Source organism: Thermobia domestica, chromosome 5 (assembly GCF_964235325.1).
Source record: "Thermobia domestica chromosome 5, izTheDome1.hap1.1, whole genome shotgun sequence".
Classification (NCBI taxonomy): domain Eukaryota; kingdom Metazoa; phylum Arthropoda; class Insecta; order Zygentoma; family Lepismatidae; genus Thermobia; species Thermobia domestica.
In genome coordinates this window covers 261,552,038-261,559,295 of record NC_137458.1, presented here as the reverse complement: position 1 = coordinate 261,559,295, position 7,258 = coordinate 261,552,038, and positions in this window count along the sequence as shown.

Below are 7,258 nucleotides of genomic sequence, written 5' to 3'. Positions count from 1 at the left end.
AAGTACAAAATAGCATAAGTTTAAAAAGCTCGAAGAAAGAAATAACATAAAATAAATACAATTAAGTTACTGTTTATGTGAATAACTGAAGTGCTCCGTCATTGATCGTTTCCCTTGATACCCAGTGAATATTGAAGTACAATATTACACAAAAAGGAAAAACTTCTAACACGTATGAGTCTTGTAGTCAATATGACAAACTGCAAGATGAATTCAAATCACAGAGCAAGGTAAGATGTCACATAGTATTTAATGTTACCAGAGGCGAATACCAAATTCGAAAGTGAGATTAACCCATCAAGTGAAAAACTAACACAATATAACCAGCGGAACACAAGAATGAGAAAATACATATTTTTGTTATATTCAAGTAGAATACAGTACAAAATGTAAGTTGAGGTTACGCATGACTATAAAAATGGCCAGATCCAAGGTGACCTAAGGCTCGGTGACCATCCAGCAGCATATGCACCAGTGCTGCAAAAACCCGATGACAGAGAGAAAGCTGAGAAATCTTTCACCGCCTCTCAGCAGCCGCCCTTGGTTAATATACACCATATGTTCCCGTATAGGACCAGTTACATCCCTGTGTAAAACTACCAATTAGATTGAAAATCATGTGCAAATATAGAAAGTTTCATTGGATTTACGTATTTGCACGAAACGTCAGAGCTCTAGATCGTATGACGGTACGTGAAATTAAAGTAGTAAAGTTTATTTCTTGCAAAGATACAAACAGAGAAGTAAGCTAATTGAAGATTATGAAAAGGATGCACATAGTCTTGAAAGAAGAAATTTGATTCAGAATAAAAAAGCAAATTACACAATTTTAATTTCTACTTTATCAAAACTCCATCATTCTAGTGAATGTATTTATTTTCTAAAAGAAAACATAAAAATACCGATATCTTGTAGAAATACTGTCCTGTATATAAGTATATTTAGTAAACTGAAAAGGCACAAAGTTGCTATTTTTAGTTCGTCTTCCGTAATGGCCAGTGCAACATCTCAGATAAACGTACAATTACATAAATATTTCAAGGAATATTTTTAGAAAATTAAAGAGCAATTTGAAATCCACAGTAACACTCTAACTCAACACAACAAGACAAAAATAGGAGATGAAATACAAATCGTACCAAGTCACTATTTATTGTTACAAACAGTAACTTTGGTTATAAGATCACGCGTTTTCATGTTGATAATTTGCTCTTTACAATTCATGCAACATTATTTTATTACATTAGTTAAATTCAGCTTCTGCGATGCACATAGTATTCAATTTTGTTACATTTCATTCTTTTATTTTATGCATTTTAGCATTTTATTTACGTTTTCAGTAAAGAGGAATTATCTGGTTTCTCAGTTCTTTGACTTTGATCGTGTCTTTTTGCAGAAAAGTTAATTTAAGGAACTCTCTTAGACCAGAAATGATATTGAATTTTCCAATGTAAGAATTATTATGAAAAAGGGGAAACATAAGAAGTAAAACATGCAGCTGTACGGAAAGAAACTAAAGCATGAAACAATTTTTTACATGAAACGAAATTACATCTTTCAGTTTAATGTCAACCTTTACGCTATTAGTGATGAACGATTAAGGAAAGTGAATGATGATGGAACAATTAGTGGAATGAGAACGTTGGAGAAAACAGGAGTACCCCTAGAAAATCCATGGCCACGGTGTTGTCCAATACAAACTTACTTAGCCGGGAATCGAACCAGGGACCCCACTCGCCAGAGGTAAGCTCTCTACCACTGAGCCACTATGGTCCCCACAACTTGTTAACAATAGGAAGAGCGTATATACGAGGCGCATCCAGAACGTAAGTTTCCCACGCGTCCCACGGCTAGGAAACGGTATGTTGCGCGAAGTGACTACGTGTACGTGAGAGAGTAAAGTCCTATCATGGCACATGCACTAGCGGATCTTCCCCAGTGTTCTCAGTAGCGTCGTGGCAGTGTCTGAAGATGGACGTTCCTATTCCAACTCCCGCCGCGTGTGAAGTGCTAGCAGTGATAAAGTTTTTGAATGCACAAGCCATAGCACCAATCGAAATCCATCGTTTGCTGTGCCAGATCCATGGGCCTAACGGTATGAGCAAGCAGTTCCTGCAGATTTTCCTCTCCTTATTGCACAACACTGTCACGGAGTGCCTGTTGAGCAAGAAGTTTTGTGTTGAAGCAACTGACCTTAAAGCACAAAGCAAGGCGCACAGGGTAGCATTGACATTTTTGCAATGATACAGCTGACGATGGATTTCAATCGGTGCTATGCCCTGTACATTCAAAAACTTTATTACTGCTCGCACTTCACACACGGTGGGAGCTGAATAGGAACGCCAAACTTCAATTACTGCCACGACGCTACTGAAAGAATTAGGGAAGTTCCGCTAATGCATGTGCCATGCTAGGACCTTACTCTCTCACGTACACGCAGTCGCTTCGCGCAACATACGGTTTTCTAGCTATGGAACGCGTGGGAAATTTACTTTGTGGATGCACCTCGTATAACGGAAAGACATCAAAGGTTTATGAAGACTTACTATACATACTTATTTCTTTTTTTAAAAAGAAAACTGATGTTTTTGTTGTGAACTTAAGAAGATAAAAAATCACCGCTCACGTCATTTGTAAAAACGTACCAGCAATCGGATTCATTTCTAATTGTACCTTTTATATTAATTTGGAGATGCTGATTCATTGAAGTTTTTAAAATATACACATATTTAGATTTTGAAAAAAGACTTCAAAAATGAAATTTAAATAATTGTAAATTACATATCCCAATTTGTACATAATGGATTCCATACCGTTATCCCATAGACAAATATATTAAAATAAAAGATTCATTGGACTCTGCGTCCTTATGCTAGTATCAGTAGCGTAATTTCAGGTATTCCTTGGAGAAATAGACGATGCGTTCCGTCGGAAATAACTAGTTATACGTTTTTCATTAACATTTTACTATATGTTTCCTTTATATATATGACCCAAATACAATATTAATATAATGACCCAAAGTGACAATCTATTTTCGTGATGAGAGAAAGGTTTAAAATTTGAAACAAAGGAAAGAGCACTAGTCAGAGTGATCCTTGGTGACTCTTTTTTCCTCATCCTCTCGAGTGATAATTGTGTTTTCTCCTTGGACGAAACTGAGGAAACTGGAGCTAGCCGACAACTGGAACCAAATCCTGTCAAGTTCCAAGGGGCTTTGCATCAATCTTCATGGTGCTAGGGCCATGGATGGAGTGCTTATCTCTGCACAATGGACTGGATGTCTTCTCAAAAAGTTTCTGCGGCGTTGAAGCTCCAGAATGTTATTTAAAAGTACCTGGAGCTAATGTCTCCAATGGAAAGGTCTTTCTTCAGTCGATGTCACCTCTCTCCAATCTTCATGTTGAATGCCCCGGTGTACCGTGTTTTCTGTGGTTTTCTTCAACAGAAAGTGATGACCTTTGCGTTCAACGAACAAGAAAACTTCATTATAGCCTGAGAGGAATGCACAAAAGCAGGAAAGTGAACTACTAGTCTTATTTATTAGTAGCTTTGGTAATCACAATGATCAAATACACCCTTATTCAAACTGTCTGTGGAGGTGCTTCAAAAATAAAGTTCACCAAATTGGTAATTTCAATAATTCCAATAAAATTTGGTTATAGAATGATAATAAACTGAGTAAATTTTGAAGATTAATTTTAACAAATTATAACAGAAGTACACGTGAGTAAGGGTTACTTCACAATAATAAAGAAGGTTGTATATATTTAATTGAAATTGTATTAAATCTAAAGGTGTAGATATTTTGTGCACAGGAATTCTAGATTGTCGATGTGGATTCTAGTTTGGAACCTACATATGCATAGAATTTTAAACACAGTAGTCTTCTTGAATTCACTTTCAAGTGTCATTACAACCCGAGATTACTGACTCTTTTAAAATACAATTTAGATGAGTATCGAACAGGAGATATGACCTTATTGGCAGACAAAAATCTGTTATGAAACCGACTCAGTACAGTTGAATGTTATTTATATGATATTCACGTCCCAGGTGTTTATTAATTTCTTGAAATATTAGACGACACTTCTTAGTATTAAACGGTAGTTGTTTACTTTTCATCAAATAGAAAGTGCATTAATGAAATTTTGCAAAATGATGTTTTCTTCCTCAAAAGCTATGACACGGTAAAAGTTTAAGATATCTGCATATAACAGCTTTTGTGACTTTAAGATAAACCATTAATAAATAACAGAAACCGCAAACATCCTAAGTTTAAACTCTGCGGAAGATCGAAATGAACTATCAATTCCCAAGTAGGACATTTCCGTAGCGCACAAGATGTTTGCATTCACGAATGTGTTACATAGAAATTTACATACGATTTCTAAGAAAATAGAATTTACAAATTTCCTAATAAGAATATTATGATTTATGACTCGAAACGCTTTGATGAAGAGCTTCTTCGTGACTATATGGTTAGCGTAAGCGCCTTTGGCTCGAGAAACGCAAGTTGGATTCCAGGCTGGAGATCGTATGGGTCATGTCCCACGTTTAACTGTAGGTCCATCAATTACCATACCCCTCTCCGAAGTAAACTTTACAAAAGCCTGTATATATTGTGTCGATTTAATTTTTATTAGAAGTTTATGTTGCTAGTGAGTGCGTAAAACTCAGTCAGATGAGTTTCTGTTGATTGTTTGGTTAGAATATCATTTTATTAATATTTTTTTTTTATAATGGAGTAAACGTGTGCATTTTTCCTATTAATAATTTAAAATATCTTATCGGTTACAGTGATTTGCTAATTTCTATTGGTCTGTAACTTTCTATATTCACATTATTTCCGCTAGCCTTGGAAATGGGAGCAAATATAAGCAACTTCCTCTGTAGTTGAAAAGTAAGAATTGCCTAATGACGTATTAAGCATCGCGTGTGATGAAGGTTTACTGATTACGAAACAATCTTGATGATGATATAAGGTGCGGTTTTGTCTAATCCTAGAGAGATTTGAAACCTCACATTTTTGATAGCATCTATGACCTCTTCCACTTTAACATAAATTAATTCAAACTGATTAAGTCTTTCACAGTTGACATGATGTTATAAACGCTCAAGATCAAATCAGATTTTTAAATAAGACCTAATGGGTTGCATAGGTACTTTGGCAAATTGGAGCAACAGCTCGAAGAGTGTTCCAGTGCTCGAACAAGTCCAGTACTTTCCGTGGGAAGTTTCAGCTAAAAGGAAAAGAACATAAAATAAAATAACGGAATGATATATTTTAGTTAACGTCCTGAGATTATACTGTTTAGGCTAATTAATAGAATACAAGTAAAGAAAACGAGAGGGAGAACGTAATAGTTTGTGTTCACTGGCTCTAAGCAAAAATTTAATCGAACTTCGAAACATTTTCGTCACAAACTTTTCTTATGAGTAAGTTGCACCGGGCTGCAAATGAACACAATTTAAATGTTGTTTTCGTATTAATAGGCGAATTTAATATTTCTTGACTAGCTGATTCTGAAAATGATGTCCGTTTTCTCACATCACATTAAGTTATTCCATAAATTGACTTTGAAAATCCAACCCAATACCAGAAAATGTACATGTATACAAGGGCGCCTATGTTGTGATTTCCAAGGGGGGGCAAGTATTAGCGACGTTTCAAAAATAGTTTCAAATTTTGCTGTAACTAATGTAAAAATTCTATTGGATTTTCGATATTCTGAAGTACAATTTCCTCTAGGGGGCGAGCGCCCCACCTTGCCTCCCTTGATGGGCGCCCTTGCATGTATACATCATATATAAGAACAAAAATACGAAGGAACTATGCAGATGTCTTTACTAAAATATTTATAAACGTATACGTAAATCTGAATGAATAAAATACATTCACTTATAAAATATTCATTCTTATATATATACACACAATCCTGCATCAGATGAGTATGTAAAACAAACAAATACTTTTCAGCTGTTTTTCAAACACTTTTTTCTGTAACTTTTGGTGAGTTTCTTTTGCTTTTCTTCCCCTCTTTGTCTGTTTATGTAATAGTCCGCCATCATGCTAACACTGGACCTACCCTGTTATCTATGCTCCATATCTCTCATATCCTAGTAAAATCCCTCATTAGGCATTATTGGACATTAGGGTACTAGGCATTATTTTAAGAGATGGTATCGTTTTTATTGTGGTTGTGAGAACATATGGAAGACATTATATCTTTAATGCTTTAATCATAAACGAGGGGAATGTATAAGATGGGAACGAAGTGCATCAGACGTCACAAAACGTGGGATAACTTAGTGGTAGAATGAGCATATCTTCCGGTCGTGGAATGGCTCAGGACCATGATTTAGACAGTGTGAACCCTGTTAGAACAAGAGGACTACTGTGCAACATAGGATAGACATATGAGAAGTGAAGAATAATCGGTTTTATAAGCAGCAACGGCATGGATATCGGGATGATCATGGGGTAAAGTATAATGATATAAAGAAAATAGATGGGAAAGTGAAGTATGGTGAAGAGAGTGAGAACGGGTATAAGCTATATCAAAGTTCATTGTATCTAACAGAAGGGCATGCCGTTCCTTGAACCGTTTACTGATGTACTTCAGTCTGAGTGTTTGGAGATGGTATAAAATATGGGGAAAAGTTAGGAGCTCGTAGAGTTCATGTGTAGGTCTGGGTAATTCAATACGGAATGCAATACGTATTGCATGGCGTTCAAGAATTTTTAGTTTCTCGTAATAAAAGTGAGAGGCGTTAATCCAAGCCACGAACACATACGTTATTATTGGCCGGACAAATACCTTGTATGTGTTTGTTAATTTTAAGCCCCATGACGTTCCAGTTAAGTGTCGTAATAGATTCAATCTATTATAAGCTTTATCGGCAACCATATGTACGTACGTTAGGTAAGGCGTTTGTCGATGGTGAGACCAAGATATTTAACGTAATTAGCGGGTTTCAGGCGAGTGGCGTCAACGGTTAAATTGAGATAAGATTGATTTTTCTGAGTTCTACTACGTTTTCTGGGAGCAAGAAGAAATAATGTTTCCGTTTTATTTGGATTGATCTTGAGCCTCCACTGGTTGCACCAGCTGACGAATGAGTTAATAGCAGATTGCATACCAGTATTAATTTCCTGTACTATTTTCACTAAGGCAAGGGAGTCTGTATCGTCTGCGTATTGAAAAAGTTGGATGTTCTGTGAAAGTGGTGGTAAGTCTGGAACATATAGAAGATA